A 16,609-nucleotide genomic window follows, 5' to 3' on the forward strand; every position below is an offset into this window, starting at 1 on the left:
AAGGAGCCCTTATGTTAAATCTGTACCCAACCATTCAACTAATAAAAACAAATTGAGGGAACTCCATTTTGTGGAAAATTTGTTAGATGCAGAAACTCAAGAAAAAATTGATGAGGTTAAAAAGGAAGAAAAACCTGCCACGCGTACGCGTTCCAACATTTTAAGTGTCATGTTTACACGCTACATCTTTCAAAAGAAATTAGAAACTGCCCAACCACAGAAAGACAGCCTAGCAAAGATTGAGAGTACAGAGGAAAAGCTGCTGAGAGTGAACAAGGTCCTCAAGGGGCATACAGAAAATGCACCTCAAGGCAGTGGGAGATGAGAGCATCAGGAGGAAACAGAATGCCCAGCCATCTGTGGCGAACACGGCCAAAGAATGAAAGCTCAGGAGGCCATCCCCAAGAAAGCTGAAACAGCTTCTCATGGTGCAGAGGCCCAGGAAGCTGGTGGGAAAGTCCTCCAATGCAGAGTCTTCATTCATAAAGGAACACAAGGCCGCAGGCTCCTCTTCCCTGAAACCATACTTCAAGGGCAAGCCTTGTGGCTCCATCCCGCCAAAATCCCCATCTGAGTTTAAAAGCAAATCAAAAGACTTATCCAACACTATTCATGTTTTCGAAGATGCAAAGGCAAGTGTTAGAAATATTAAGGACTTTGAATTGATCTCACATTCTGGAAAAAAAAATACATCTTCCATAAAATTAGGTCTCATCAGGTCCACAGAAAACCCAAAGTTAAAAGGAGTCGAGGGGCTTCCCTGGTGGCACAGTGGTTGGGAGTCCGCCTGCCGATGCAGGAGACACGGGTTCGTGTCCTGGTCCGGGAAGATCCCACATGGTGTGGAGCGGATGGGCACGTGAGTCATGGCCTCTGAGCCTGTGTGTCCGGAGCCTGTGCTCCGCAACAGGAGAGGCCACAACGGTGAGAGGCCTGTGTACCACAAAAAAAAAAAAAAAAAAAAAAAAAAAGGGTGTCGAAAGTTCAGAAAGAAAAGTTCACTTGATAGAATGATGCTTGCAAGCCCTCCATTATCTGTCGTGAGGAGTCTCATAAATTCCCCTCCACGAGAGGCTGTTTCATCTTCAGGAGAAGTGACTTCTCAGGAAAATCCTTTTCCAGAATTATTTTCTCTTTCAGACCCTTCTGCAGAAAACACTACTTCAGAAAACAATACTGCACAAAACGTTTCTGAAGCAATTATTTCTACAGGAAACGCTACTCTGCCAGGAGGAACCGGCCCTGGAAACACTACCCATAGGAACGTCTCCGCTGCACATTCTACTGTTGCTGCAGACAACAGTATGCCAGCTGTTCAACACACCAACAAAACACAATGGGAGCACCACAACATGGCCACTGAATTATCCTCTAAGCCCACAGGCTTCACTTTCCCAGGGCTCGCATCCCCGGGTGATCAAGTTGAAACTCAGCTAAACCAGCAGCTCTGGTCCCTCATCCCCAACAATGACGTGCAAAGGCTCATTTCTCATGTTATCCAGACTTTGAAAATAGACTGCTCGGACACCCACGTGCAGCTGGCCTGTGCCAACCTCATCTCTAGAACAGGCCTCCTGATGAAGCTTCTCAGCAAGCAGCAAGAAGTAAATGTGTCCAAAGCGGAATGGGATATGGACCAGTGGAAAGCTGACAACCATATCAGTGAGAGCACAGAAGCCCAGAGTGAGCAGAAAGAGCAGGAGTCAAGTGAGGTGAGGATAACCCCTGACACATGGGACTTGGACTTTTACTCAGTTTAGGACATGCCATTAACGTGCCCAAGCGGGAATACCATGGGCTCCTAGTCAGTATCTTATCTTCAGCCATGAAACGGGCTAAGACAGTGATCTCCAACTTTGCTCATTGAGAGAGTGTGTCACTATTCCTAGGGTAGACGCGAAAAGGACACAACACAAGATAAATAAATTGTAGGTAGATTGTAGAAGAAAATGCTAATGATAAGACTAATAACATTAAATTTGGCTTGTTCTTATAGAAGCTACTCTCCTGAAAGGATTGGGTTTCATAGTAGTTTAAGAATAGTTAGCTATCGTTTAGAATAGGATTAAGAATCGTAAGTTTTCATCCCTTCTATCTCCTTGTTTTTAAAAATTGTTATATATATTTTTTAGCTCCCAAAAGAACTTCCAGGTTATGACTATAACAACAAACTCCTCTTGGCAGTATCTGTACCTGTAGTAGTGACGATTTGTGTTACAATTCTCTGTCTCATTGAGGTAAGGACAAGAATTAATTCAGATTCAGAACCCAGAAACTGAGAATCAAATCCACCTTTCCACCTGCTACTACTTGATTCTTCCCTTTAGCCATGAGGACTGACATACACTTTGTTCTTTTAATCAAAAGTATATTCCCAGGATTTTTTTTTTTTTTTTTTTTTTTGGCTGCGTTGGGTCTTCATTGCGGTGCATGGGCTTCTTACTGAGGTGGCGTCTCTTGTTGTGGAGTACGGGCTGTAGCTGCACGGGCTCAGGAGTTGTGGCACACTGACTTAGTTGCTCCGCAGCATGTGGGACCTCCCCAGGCCAGGGATCGAACCTGTGTGCCCTGTGCTGGCAGGCGGATCCTTAACCATTGCACCACCAGGGAAGTCCCCACAGGATTTTTAAAAGGAACTTCACTCCCAGGAGATCCCTATGGAATTGGATCCATGATAACAAGCTATTGGACTATTTTGACACGTGAAGTTTATAAGAAGGCCAGAGTTGACATGATAGTAAATTTTCTTCAAATCAAAAAAGTATGCTGATTTGATGTACTCACCAGTCACTCTCATTCTACTGTTGATTTCTTTCCTTCTTGGCTGAAGTGATGAGAGATATAGGATCTCCATACTCAAGGAGCTCTCAGTCACCCTGGGAGGGCTAAAAGGACATGCCTAAAAGACAAAAGTGTGATCTCGTCAATTCCTCAGGTTTACTTAGCAGCTTTCTTCTCCGGTGTATTAGGAATTGTGTAGATAGGTTCCATTAAAACACTGCAAGTAAAATCTTGCAGCAGGCTACCCTAAAATATTTATAGTAGCCTATTCCTGGAGCTAGCCTGTTTACCTTTTGTTCAGTTACATAGTGGTTTATTCCTTTTCCCAGCAGGCAGTTGCTAACATGAAAAGAGTGATTTTAATAGGCTGACAGTCTTGATTCTACCCTACCACTCCACATTACTTTAGTTATCTTTTCTCCTGTAATGGCAGCCCTCCATTCCAGCCAAAGCAGCTCCTCACTATACGCTAGTTACACCATACCCATTCCTACTTTTGTCTGTGCCTTTGTCCATCTAAAATTCCTTTATTTTGCTTTGCCTGTGGAACTCCTCTATGAATCACTGAAAAGCCAACTCAAGTTCAGATATCTTTCTCTGTAAAGCCCTCCCTGAATACTCCAGCCCTCCTGATCCTAGTCCTGTGAGGTTTGTCACCATTTCTTAGGGGCCATAGCAAAGCAGTCCCCTCCCCTCAGAACTCACCAAAGTGGTAAGCAGTTTTTTGAAAGGCAGCCCCCCAAGAGAGAACCACCAAGGTTAGCACATCATGGAGCTGAGCAGAGATGTGTAAGGACCAATGGCTTCCTGGCCTATCACACTTGAATAAAACCTGACATGATGTACTAACTTCTAAAGAGAAATGTGTCTATCTGCAGGAGGGTTGGTCACTCGTGAAAGCATAGAAAAGGTGAGGAGAGACCAACATGGGCAGTGCCCATCCTCACATTGCCCAAGAGTAGAGATGGCACCTTAGGCAGCATAACTGAAGAGTCAGGCCCACTAGCCAGGCTGCCTGTTGAGGAGATGGATGGATCCAGTTACCTCAGGCCTTCCCATTAAAGTCTGGATTCAGCTGATTCCTTTTCTAATTCTGTTCTCACCAAGTAGCCTTCGATTCTGTGATTGTGCTTTAGTGTGCCACGGAGGCCTGTCCCCACAGAAGGTAATTCTCTGATTGTGTAGACACAGATGCCCTGTGTGTAGAACAGATGTATTTCTCATTGTCAAGTAATAATTTGGCATTCTGATGTTTGATCAATCCTGTGCTATTGCTAAAGTGAGACTGCCACAACAGGAAGACGTGAGTTCTCTCTTGGTGAGGAAGAGTATGATTTCTGAGCCTAGGGGGCTGGGGACTAGCTTGCTAGTCATTGGCCATTGCCCAGACTGTACCCTCTACATCTCAGGTGGCATATGGCCTTTGGCATTTTTAGAATTTCTGTAAAGTCCCCTTTTTATTGTTTTTAACTTCTTGCATTTGTTTTGTTTTGTTTTGTTTTGTTTGGGCCTATGTGACCTTAGTTCCCCAAATAGGGATTGGACCTGTACCCTCGGCAGTGAAAGCGAGGAGTCCTAACCGTTATTTCCTCTCCCCACATATACGATAAGGTTTTGGAGGACAGGGGCCATGCAGGGTTCTTCCTATGGTAGACAATAATGGTGTTCAACGGAAGAGAGATGAGGCGTTATGTCAATTCCACAGTGAGGAAAAATTCAACCGAATATTTATTTGAAGTAGGATAGAGTCCAGCAATAGACCCCTGTGTTCTTAAGACTTTTGAAATGTCATGTTTTAATATTGCAATCAGCGGAAGAAAATGAATAAACGGTGATAGAATAGCTGCCTAACTATTTGGGGGGTAAATAGCAGATCCCCATGTTTCATCTTAAATAAACATATATCCATAAATGTGAAAAAAGACCACATAAAGGTATTAGAAGAAAATAAAAGCAATATTTCTATAATCTTCTGGTGGGAAAGAGCCTTCAGAGCCTGATGCCACAAGCAGAGTCTTTGCTATATTCCACCATCTTGTCTGTGACACCAGCTTAGCACTGATTCATGCCAAGTGTAAGATGAAGAGTTTTCCATATACTGTCTGATTTAAAGCCCACAGTCCTGTGAGGATGATATTACTATCCCTCCTTCATAGATGAAGGAGATCAGTGTAAGGCCCCAGCGGCCAAACCAAAAGCAGAAGGCAGTTTCACCCGACTGCAAAGCTGGTGCTCCCTACTCCACTCTTTTGTCTTGTCTCCTTAGAGACAAAACCACTGGAAATATTCGAAACACTGAAATTCAATGAAAGCCAGTATTTCTTTACCATAAAGAATTTTTGTTTGTTTGTTTCGAAGTGGTGGGGTTTGGCCATGCTGTGCAGCTTGCAGGATCTTAGTTCCTTGACAAGGGATTGAACCTCGGGCCACAGCAGTGAAAGAGCCAAGCCCTAACCACTGGACACCAGGGAACTCCCAAGAGTTTTGTAAGTCAACAAGAAGAAGACAAACAGCCCAGGGGAAAAGGGGGCAAGGGCTGTGAAGAGTAGGAGGTGTGTTGACAGTCTGCCACCATATCTGCCTGTCGTCTGCTCATGGCTCATGTGGGGTGGGTTTTGTTAGCCAGGCCTTTGTCACCTCGTGACGTAAAAATCATCTCTAATATTTTCTTCAAGTACTTTTATAATCTGTCCAGAATTTGTTGTATTTATTTGTGTGGTTGAGGTAAGGGATCTAACTTTTTCCTCCTACATGAAGATCTGATTCTTTTCAAATCTTTCACTGAATGGTTTATTTTTTCTTCCCTGGTCTAATATGCTATCTTCATCAGGATGCTGTCCTGTGATCCAGTTATCTTGTCCTGTACCAGTATTAACATCACACTGCTTAATTCCAGTTGCTCTATAATATATTTTATATCTGGTATGGCAAGGTCCTACTCTTTGACCTTCTTTTGCATACATTTCATAACTATTCTTACATATATTCTCTACCAAATGTCAGCTGGCCAGGTTTTATTTAAAAATTATTTTGGCTATAAATGGATTGCATTGAATTTTTAGTTTCATGTGAAGGGAATTGACCTCTTTACAACATTCTAGGAGGATGGTATCTCATGCCATGTAAGTACTTCTTAATGTCCTTCAAAAAAGTTTTAATATTTTCATCACATAGGTCTTACAAATTTGTGGTTAAATTTATTCCTAGGTACTTTATGCATTTTTATTGATATAGTAAATTGGGTGTTTCTTCTGTTTTTTAGTTAGTTAGTTGTGTTATATGGGAAAGCTATTGAGGCTAATATGTTGATCTCTTGATTTTGTATGGAGCCATCTTACTCATGTTACCTCCAATAAAATTTCAGTTGATTCTTTTAGTCTTTTTAGGTTCCTTGTTTCATATGCAAATATGTTTGTCTCTTCTTTCCAATACTTCTGTTTTTCTTATCGTACTGATTAAGACCTCCTCCACAATGCTCAATAGTAGCAGTAATGACTGGGCATCCTACTGTTGTTCTTGACTTTAAAACAATGCTTAGGTTTCTGCCAGATACTTTTATTTTCTTTTCCTACTTCTAAGAGTTTTTATTAGGAATTATCTGTTGAACGTTATCTAAAACAGTCAATAAAATATATCGCCAGCTGCATGCAAGACCCTAAGTTAGGTACTGTGGAAGAGTCAAAGGATTATTAAACAGGGTAGAATTCCTTTCCTTGAAAGAGTTATCATCTTACTGGCTAGATAAGATTTAAAGTAAAAAGGAATGAATAAGGATTTGGAAATAGTTGTAATGGATAATCATGATCCTGTTTTCTTTCAAGACAGATTTCTTCTCATAGAATTGCAAAAGAGGAAGATAGAAAAAGAAGCCGAAGGTAAATATTGGTCTTTGAAAGCAGAATTTTACAACTAGAGGAGAACTTAGAACTCATCTATTTCAATTTCCTCACCAAAGGCAGGAAGAACGCTTAATTACCCTAATAGTTTACCCTAGTTTATTTATCAGCAGAAGTAGCTCCCGAGCCCAAGCTGAGTTAGAACAGGACTGGCACACATTCATCTGCTTGCACCAGTCCTTTAAGGAAAGAGGGTGGACGGGGAGAGGTTTTGGTTGTACCTGTTCCTGCTGGGCTGATGCCTGGCTCCCAGGCATCAGGCCAGGCCAGAGGCCTTCTAGGAGGCTCTGGGGTAGGGAGGGCCACATGGTTGGGGATTTAGGGGCTGGCCTCACTCAAAGCTGACGAAAGGGAGAACATATGAGTCCCTTCTGGAAAGTGGCAAGAAAACTTCCCTTCTCATCCTACTGTTTTTCAGGCCCCTACTCTCTATTCCCTTTATCCAAACCTCGTAGAATTTTAACCGGGAGAAACTTTAGACAGTAGTTTGTCTCTTCCTTTAGTAATAAGGAACTGGAGAAAGAGAAAGGGAAAATATCTTGCCCCATGTTCATACTGCTAGTGATTACCAAGAAGAAGATGGTCCCTTTCCACTGAGGACTTCTCTACTGATCACACACCGTGCTTGGGCTGTGAGCTAAGTTTTATGTCACAGTTGAGTAGACACATACTATACGGACATAAGTAGTTTCTGAAGCAAACTTATTGTGCACTGTGATTTTTTTCTATTCTGTTTGTATTCGAAAAGAGTATTTTGTGCTTCCCTGCTGGTCACAGCCTTTAAAATGCTTCCACAATTCACTGACACCTGAGTGACAGCCTGCAGAGTGAAAGTCAGAGAGCTATAGATGACTTTGCTCGTTGGGTTCAGGTGTTTACTTGGTGTGATTCAACTTATAGGATAGAGCAGCCAGGAAAATAAAATCACCTTCTCCCCACACCCACACCCCCAGCAAATGCTGCATGTGCAACTAAGTCCGAAGCCGACTGGTGTGAAGCGCGTCTAAGGGAGTAACAAGTTTCTGCCCAGTGCCGTTGTGCAGTGTTTTCACTGCACGAGGGCAGTTGGCCAAGGGCAAAGAAAGGTGAACGGGGCTGAAAATCCTGCCTATGCTCCATGCTAAGCCACGTACAAATGTCTCTCCAGAGACACTTGGGGTCCATTTTGGACAGACACAGAGAACTTCTGGAAGGCCAGCATGCATGCAATGATTTTCATGATCCTGGGTCTGTGGTGATTTTGCTCATTGTGATTATGGGCTGAGGTACCCATTTAGTCCTAATGAAAGCAGAGATAACACATTGTGCGAGAGATGAAAAGTGACATGTAACACTAACTGTGTGTGTTTTCCTCCAAGGGGCTTTTTTTGATTTCTGCTGCGTAAGAGAAGCTCAGGGGAAAGTGAGAGTCAGGTAGATGTGAGGAGGATAAAATACTGTGGCCAGAGAAAGCAGGGGAGATGCAGAATTAATATTTCCCTTTCTGTGTTCTAGGAGGGCTTTTTCGGGAGAAGGCGGCCACTTTGGCTTAGGGATATGTATAGGCCTCTCAGCGCCACACGCAAGGAAAACATGGCACAAAAGCTACACAACAGGGAGTCTTCTGATGAGGATGAGATATTTCTGCATCCCAGCAGGAGGCCCAAACTCGTCATTCAGAGCTCACTGAGGAGGCTGAATCTTTACCTAGCAGGAGGGCCCTGCTCAGCATCCACAGACCCCTGAGGACGTTGAATCTTTTTCACCCCAGGCAGAGGCCCAGGCTCAGCATCCAGAGCCCACTGAAGTGGTAGAACCACCTCCACTTCCGCAGGAGGCTCCATCTCAGCCTTCAGAGGCCCCTGAGGAACTAGAAACTACAAGTCCTCAGGAGGCCCTCACCCAGCCTTTGGAGACACTTTAGGAGGTTGTAGTTCGACTAGAAGCTCATCAAGTGGTAAATGAAACTCAGCAGTCAAACTTGTACAATGGCACTGTTAAATCTCTGGATCTGGCACTTACCATAACTGCACAGGTCACTAAAGAGGTTGAACCTTCTCCAGTCCAGGAGGAGACCCCCATCTCAGCCTCCAGAGCGCCCTGAGGCGATTGAACCTACTCCAGTCCAGCAGGAGGCCCCATCTCAGCCTCCAGAGCACCCTGAGGAGATTGATCCTTCTCTACTCCATCAAGAGGCTCCAAGTGAGTCTCCAGCTTTCCCTACTGAGTATGTACTTCAAATTCCAGTGACTGATGAGGTAGCATCTCTACCTGGCGTTCAGCGTCACGCTCATTCAAACTTGCCCGGTGTTCCACTTCCACCTCTGGATGTGGAATTTACCATCAATCCAGAGGCCACTACGGAAGCTGAGTTTCCTACAGCTCAGCAGGAGGCCCTGGCTCCACCTCTTGAGCATCCTGAGGAGACAGGATCTTCTCCAACCCAACAAGAGACCACAGCTAGGCCTCCAGAGCCTCCTAGAGAGGATGAGCCTTCAAGGGAGCAGTAGCAGCCAGCTCAGCCTTCTGAGCCTCCTGGGGAAGTTGAACCTTCTCCAACCCAGCAGGAGCCCACAGGTCAGCCTCCAGAGCCTCTTGTGGAAGCTGAGCCTTCTCCAAGTGAACAGGAACAACCGACTCAGCCTTCTGAGCCTACAGAGCCTCCTGAGAAGGTGAAAGCAGCAACCCAGCAGGAGACCCCAGCTCAGCTTTCAGAGTCTTTTGGAGAAGCTGAAACTTCTGCAACCCACGAGGAAGCCTCAGCTCAGTCTCTAGAGCCTCCTAATGAGGCAGAATCTTCTCCAACCCAGCAGGAGATCCCAGCTCTGTCTCCTCCGGAGATAGGACCTTCTGCAACCCTGCAGGAGCAACCAGCTCAGCCTCCAGAGCCTTCTTCAGGGGAGGTGGAACCTTCTCCAACTCAACAGGAACAGCCAGCTCAACCTCCAGAGCATCATGAAATGACAGTTTCACCTCCAAGTCACCCTCATGCTCAGCATTCAAAGTTATCCAGTGTCGCTGTCAAACCTGCAGATGTGGAGCTTCCCATCACAAAAGAACCCACTCCAGAGGTGGGACCTTCTCCAAATCAGCACAAGCCTTCAGCTCAGCCCTCAGTGCCCCTTACTAATGCAGAATTTTCTACAACCCAGCATGAGGCCCCCACGCTGCCTTCACAGCCACCTGAGGAGTTTGAACTTTTGCCAGTTCAACAGGAGGCTCCAGCCCAATCTCCAGAAGCCGGTATACATAATAAACCTTCAGTACAAGAGGAGACCCCAGCTCAGTATCCAGAGCATCCTGGAGAAGAAGTTATTCCTGCCACAAGCCATCAGGAGGCTCCAGATCAGCATCCACAGGCTCCTGAGGTTGTACCTTCTCCACCTCAGCAGGAAGACACAGCTCAGCATCCAGAGTGTCCTGGTGAGGTTGAATCTGCTCCAACTCAGTCTCCAGAGCTCTCTAATGTGACTGTAGTTTTCTCTCCAGAGCTTCATGTGACAACAGCTTCTCCTCTAGGTCAGGATCGAGCTCAGCTTCTGCAGCGGCCCAATGTCACTGTTAAACCTGTGGATCTTGCACTTATCGTAACTCCAGCGTTCACTAATGGGGTTGAAACTTCTCCACCCCAACAAGAAACCTCGGCTCAGTCTACAATGTCCCCTGAGCGGTTGGTACCTTTGTCAGTTCAGCAAGAGGTTTCAGATCAGCATGCAACCCCCTGTGAAAATGTTGAACCTTCTCCGGTCCAGCAGGGAGCCCCAACTCAACCTCAAGGGCTTCCTGAGGAAACTGAACCTTCTCCAAGCCAGCAGGAGAGCTCAGCTCAGCATCCAAAGCCCACTGAGTGGGTTGCACCTTCTCCAGTCCAGCATCAGCACCCAAGTCAGCCTCCAGGGGCCTCTACAGATGGTGCAGCTGAATCTTCAGCGCATAATGAAGTGACATTCTCACCTCTAGGTCCAGGTGGAGTTGAACATCCAGTGTTGCCTAACATCACAGTTCAACCCGTGGATCTGGTGGTTCTCTTAACTCTAGAGCCCACTAAAGAGGTTGAACATCCTCCAGTGCAGCAGGAGGACCCTACGCAGACTCCAGATCCCCCTGGAGGGGTAGAGCTTTCTTTAGTCCAGGAGGAGGCACCAGCTCAGTCTCCAGTTCCCCAGGGGGGCTCAGCTACATCTCCTGAGCCCCCTAAGGAAGTGATACCTTCTCCCACACAGCAGGAGTTTCATGCTCAGTCATCAGAGCTCCTTGCAAAGGTGGAACCATTTCCAGTCCCTCAAGGGACCTTTCCTCAGCTTCTACAGCCCCCTGAGAATATGGAATCTTCTCCAGTCCAACAGGAGTTCCCACACCTACCTCTGGAACCCCTTAAAGAGACAGAACCTTCTCCAGCCCAGCAGGAGGCCCCATCTCAGTCTACACAGCCACCTAAGGAGGTTGTAGCACAAACTCCAGTGCATTATGGGATGACAGTTCCAACACTAGGACAGGATCAAGCTCAGCATTCAAACTTGCCCAGTGTCACAGTTAAACCTTTGGACCAGGGGCTTCCCACAGCTCCAGAACCTACAACGTAGGCTGAACATTCCGCAGCCCTGCAGCAGACTGCAGTTCCGCCAACTTACCCTGAGGTGACATTTCCAAATCCAGAGCAAGTTCAGGCTCAGCATCCAACCTGGAGTGAGACCACAGTTCAACCTTTGGACCTGGAACTTACGTGAACTCTGGAATCCAGTATGGAGGTTGAACCTTCTCCAACTATGCAGCAGACCCAAGCTCAGCCTCCAGAGCTCATTAAGGAAGTTGTAACTCAACCTCCATTGTATCCCGAGGTGACAGTTCCAGCACCAGATCAGGATCATACTGAGCATCCAACATCACCAAGTATCACAGTTAAACCTTTGGACCTGGAGCTTACCACAACTCCAGAACCTACTAAAGAGTCTGAGCATTCTACAGCCTGGAAGAAGACTACAGCTCCCCCTCCAAAACACCCTGAGGTGAAACTTGCACAACCAAACCTGACTCAAGTCACAGTTCCACCTGTGGACCTGGGAGTTAACATATCTCAGCAACCAAAGCCATCTGAGACAGTTCTTTTTCCTTTGACTCAGTATTCAGTATCCACAGGTCTTCCTGGTGTAAAATATACCCCAGAGAAGAAACAGCCAGAACAGAATGCCACCACAAACATCAGCATATGTGAGCTCTGTACCTGCACAAATGAGACGCTGTCGTGTGTTGGTCTCAGCCCAAAGCAGAAGCTCCACAGAGTGCCTGAGCCAGAGCCTAACGCCTACAACGGCACCTTCACCATCATGTAAGAATCGCCATTCCTCATTTGTTCTCTGCATCCTGCCTGACATGGCAGCCTTTCTTCAGGTCTTCCTGGGTCCTCCTTATGTCCCCAATCCACATTGACTGACTTTCTGTTTCCATCTTTTGTTTGTCTATGATTCCTTATCTTCATTCTCCTTCTTATTATTTTTCCCTCTCCTCCAGTCTTTTAATTGCCCTTATTTTTCCCCCATTATTTAATTCCCTAACGTCTACTCTTCTCCCATCTTTACTCCATCCTCTTTACAGCAACATGTCCCTCTCCCCATCTCATTGGTGGTAATACAACAAAGTGGTTAACAGTAGAGATTCCGGAGCCAGACTACCCGGGTTTGAACCCAGGTCACTCATTTATTAGCTTTAGGACACAATTTCCTACCTGTAAAATGGGGATTATGGTAGTTATCATCTCATCTCATAAGATGACGCTTATGACTCCTCAACAGAATTGGATGCCAGGGAAATTCTGTTCCCTGAGAAAGAGAATATTTAACTTTTTCACTTAATTTTTAACAGAATTAATTTTCCTTAATTTTAAATAATTTACATTCTAATAGGCATTTGGCTAGTGGCTACTGTAATGGACAATGGAGCTCTAGGGCCTCGGGGATAACGGATTTAGCTAGACAGCAATGGAGGGAAAGCAGGGATAGTTTAGGTCCTCATCAGGCCCTGTGGGATGGGGCTGGGGTGGATGTCCTCAAACAACCACAGAACAATTCTCTTGTCCCTTTATTCCTCATGCATATCTGTCCCCTCTTTTTCTAGGTTTCTCATCACACACTGATAGCCCCACTACTTGATGGTCTCCGGTGAGTTGTTGGATGTCTCTCAGTGAAGGCGCCTGGGAGACAGAGCTTCACACTTGTCCCTGCCTGCTGTCTCTGGCGGGCGTCAAAGACCACACGCCCTAGACAGAGCTTCGCACTTGTCCCTGCCTGCTGTCTCTGCCGGGCGTCAAAGACCACACGCCCTAGCCGGGTGCCTGACCCAGGACAGTAGGGCTTCCAGCTGGTTTTGGAAGGCGTAGACATCTGGTGATAGTTCTGGCAGGCTGGAGGAACTGTATCAATGGGGTGGTACATCCAGTCTTGGCTGCCTATTCACTACAAGGAGGTTAGCAGGTCACTGTAGGCCCCCTGAGCCTTGGCAGAGCAGGAGTTGTGACTGGGTGAGACAGAAGTCCATGGTATGTACTGCCTTGAATCCTCCTTTCGAGGAACTGCCTCAGATATAAATGACTTTTGGGTCTGATGCGGGCCCAAAACTTGGACAGAGTCAGTTCCAAGAGGAACAGAATTTTTTTTTTTTTTTTGGCAAAGCCATGCAGCATACGGTGTCTGAGTTCCCCGACCAGGGATTGAACCCCAGGCACAGCAGTTAAAGCACCAAGTCCCAACAACTGGACTACCAGGGAACAGAATTGGATGCCAGGGAAATTCTGTTCCCTGAGAAAGAATTTTTAACTTAATTTTTAACAATTAATTTTCCTTAATTTTAACTAATTTACATTCTAATAGGCCTTTGGCTAGTGGCTACTGTAATTGACAGTAGCAGCTATAGGGCCTTGGGGATAACAGATTTAGCTAGACGGCGATGGAGTGAAAGCAGGGATAGTTTAGGTCCTCATCAGGCCCTGTGGGATGGGGCTGGGGTGGATGTCTTCAAAGACCCACAGAACAATTCTCTTGTCTCTTTATTCCTCATGCTTATCTGTCCCCTCTTTTTCTAAGTTTCTCATCACACACTGATATCCCCACTCCTTGACGGTCTCCGGTGAGTTGTTGGATGTCTCTCGGTGAAGGCGCCTGGGAGACAGAGCTTCGCACTTGTCCCTGCCTGCTCTGAACTGTCTCTGACAGGCGACAAAGACCACATGCCCTAGCCGGTTGCCTGACCCAGGACAGTAGGGCTTCCAGCTGGTTTTGGGAGGCGTAGACATCTGGCGATAGTTCTGTCAGGCTGGTGGAACTGTATCCATGAGGTGGTACACCCAGTCTTTGCTGGTGTGCACTGTGAGGAGGTTAGCAGGTCATTGTAGGCCACTTGAGCCTTGGGAGAGCAGGAGTTCTGACTGGGTGGGAGAGAAATGCATTGTATGTGCTGCCTTGCATCCTACTTTCGAGGAACTGCCTCAGATATAAATGACTATTGGGTTTGATGTGGGCCCAAAACTTGGACAGAGTCAGTTCCAAGAGGGTTCTTGTGGAGTCCAGGGTTTGAGATAAGGCCTGAGTTGTTATGGAGGCCTGGTCTCTTGGGTAAGCCAGAGTCTTGAGTAAGGGCTGGACCCTTATGGGGGCCAGGATCTCAATTAATTCCTGTGTCCTTGTGGAAGTTAGGGTCATGGGTATGTTCTGAGCTTCTGTAAATTCCAGCATCTTGTGTAAGGCCACATCTCCTTTTGACTTCAGTGGCTTGGGTAAGGCCTGGATTCTTATGGAGGTTAGAATCTTGAGTAAGGCCTTGGCTTCTGCAGATGCCAGAATCTTGGGTCAGACCTGGATTCTTGGAGTCTCCTGAGTCTTGGGTAAGTCTTGAGCCCTTATAGATGCGAGGGGTTTGCACAAGGCCTGGGTTCTTATGGACACCAGATCCCTGGCAAAGGACTGAGCTCTTGTTGATTGCAGAGTCTTGGGCAATGTATGGACTCTTCTGTGGCCCAGAGTCTTGGGCAATGTATGGACTCTTCTGTGGCCCAGAGTCTTTGGTAAAGTCTGGACTCCCAGAGACTCCTGAATCTTGGGCATTACCTGTACTCTTGTCACATCCAGAATCTTGAGAAGGGTGTGGGCTATTATGGAAGCCTGTTTTTTGGGAGAGCGCTTGACTTTTATAGAGTACAGTCCCTTGGTTTCGCTCAAGATTCCTATAGACTCCAGAATCGTGCATGAAGCCTGAGCTCCTATTAATGTAAGAAGTTTGGAGAAATGATGTGTTCTTGCAGAGACCAGAGAGTTGCGTGAGATATGGGCTTTTAAAGAAACGTCCATGTAGAGTAGAACCTAAGATCTTCTGGGAGCCAGAATCTTGGGTAATGACTGGATTCTTCTGAAGTTCAGAGTCTTGGGAAAGGCTTCGATTCTTGCAGAGGTAAGGGTCTTGGGTAAGGGCTGGAAGCTTGTGGAGGCCTGGATCTTGAGCAAGGCCTTGGTTCTTGGGGAGGCCTGCGTCTCGGGTAAGGCCTGGGTTCTTGTGGAGGCCTGGATTTGGGGTAAGTCCTGGGTTTCTGAAACTCTACAGTCTTTTGAACGGCCTCGGGTCCTTTGGAGGATAGAGCCTTGCTTGAGGCCTAGACTCTCATGAAGTTCAGGGGCTGGTTTTTGGTTCGGAAAGTAGCGGATAACTGGGGTGGGATGGGAACCTGGGGAGAGAGGACAGAGTGAGGAGACTAGGAGGTTGGGGGAAAGGTGGGGGTTCGTATTAAGTTGGAGCGCTTCTGGTGGTTGCTGTTTTGATGAAGGACAAAGGATCTGGTAGAAACAAGAGGCAGAGAAAGAGTGCATTTGGGAGACATGGTGCATGGTGAGCTCTGGGCACTGGTCAGAGAATGGAAGCAAGGTTGAGAAAGTTCAGCATGTTGGAGTACACCAAGAATTAGGGGTAGACTGGGGTCTGGGGATCCGTGTTTCTCTTCTCAGACCTGCAAGGTTGGAAGCTACAGTAAGGGAAGGTCTTGGACTGTACAAATTTGTCTTTGGCATCATTTGAGATCTTCCATTCCATATTCCCCAACTCCACGTAACCCAATATGGATCCTGTGGAGGGCTTGGCACTGTCCCCACCTCATTTCTTCAGTGTTTGCTCAGCTGTACCAGAGCTCACCAGACCATGCCCCTCTTGGGGCCTGGAGAGGGTACCCAAGTCATTTCTGGAGTACCCAGAGTTCTGAGGGGGACACACATGGAATAAGTTCTGCTTTACCCTGTGGGCACCGTAGACCACATGGCCGGAGGAGCTGCCTTGGCTGAAGGCAGACAAGTTAGAGGGAATAGAATCTAGGATGGCGGTGGGGTGGTGGAAGGGACTGGAGTGGTCATTAGGGCCATGACCAGTGCTGGGACAGAGGTTGTGGCAGAGTTTGTTACAGGTGCTAGTGTAGGGGCTAGGGCAGGAGTAGTTGCAGGGTCAGAAGTTGGGGGAGGCACTGGGGCACAAGTTGTGGGACGGGCCAGAGTGTTGGCATGAGTATAGGTCAGACGAGCATAGGTCAGGGTGCAGAGAGAATTGTGACCCAGGGACTGGGCTGAGGCATGTTGAGGGGGCCTGGGCTTGGACCTGGGTTGGGGTATGGGCTGTGGTATGCTCAGGGCCATGGAAATGGGCAGGGCCGTGCTGAGGGCTGAGGGTTCGGAGGGGGTCTGGGCCTGGGGGATGGTGTGCGCAGGGGGCTGGAATGTGGAGCAAGTCTTGGCCTGAGCTGGAGCGTGCTCAGAGGAGTAGGTGGAGAAGAAGGTCTGAGCTTTGGCAGGAGTGTTCCCAGTGGGGTGAACTAGGCAGAAGGCCTGGGCCTTGGAGGAAGTGTGCTCATGGGCGTGGCCTCGAGAACAAGTCTCGGCCTGGGGTGGGGGGCTTGTGCTCAGGGGCATGGGCTGAGGAGAAAATCTGGG

The 16,609-nt window shown here is 47.0% G+C and overlaps 1 long non-coding RNA gene and 1 pseudogene across 2 annotated transcripts; one reads left to right on the forward strand and one right to left on the reverse strand.

The window, feature by feature from the left end:
* The first annotated feature begins 2,164 nt into the window (after window positions 1-2,164).
* LOC307068488 lies at window positions 2,165-8,267 on the forward strand. Its single transcript, XR_013811456.1, has 3 exons — window positions 2,165-2,237; window positions 6,607-6,656; window positions 8,172-8,267. It is a non-coding gene; the product is annotated as an uncharacterized lncRNA (long non-coding RNA).
* Window positions 8,268-14,147: 5,880 nt separating this feature from the next.
* LOC307067915 lies at window positions 14,148-16,588 on the reverse strand (annotated as a pseudogene). Its single transcript has 2 exons — window positions 15,171-16,588; window positions 14,148-14,939 (listed from the first exon to the last, which is right to left on the reverse strand). The product of its transcript is annotated as an uncharacterized misc_RNA (transcript).
* Window positions 16,589-16,609: the final 21 nt, after the last annotated feature.

Source organism: Hyperoodon ampullatus (genome assembly GCF_949752795.1).
Source record: "Hyperoodon ampullatus genome assembly, chromosome: 19".
Taxonomy (NCBI): Eukaryota; Metazoa; Chordata; class Mammalia; order Artiodactyla; family Ziphiidae; genus Hyperoodon; species Hyperoodon ampullatus.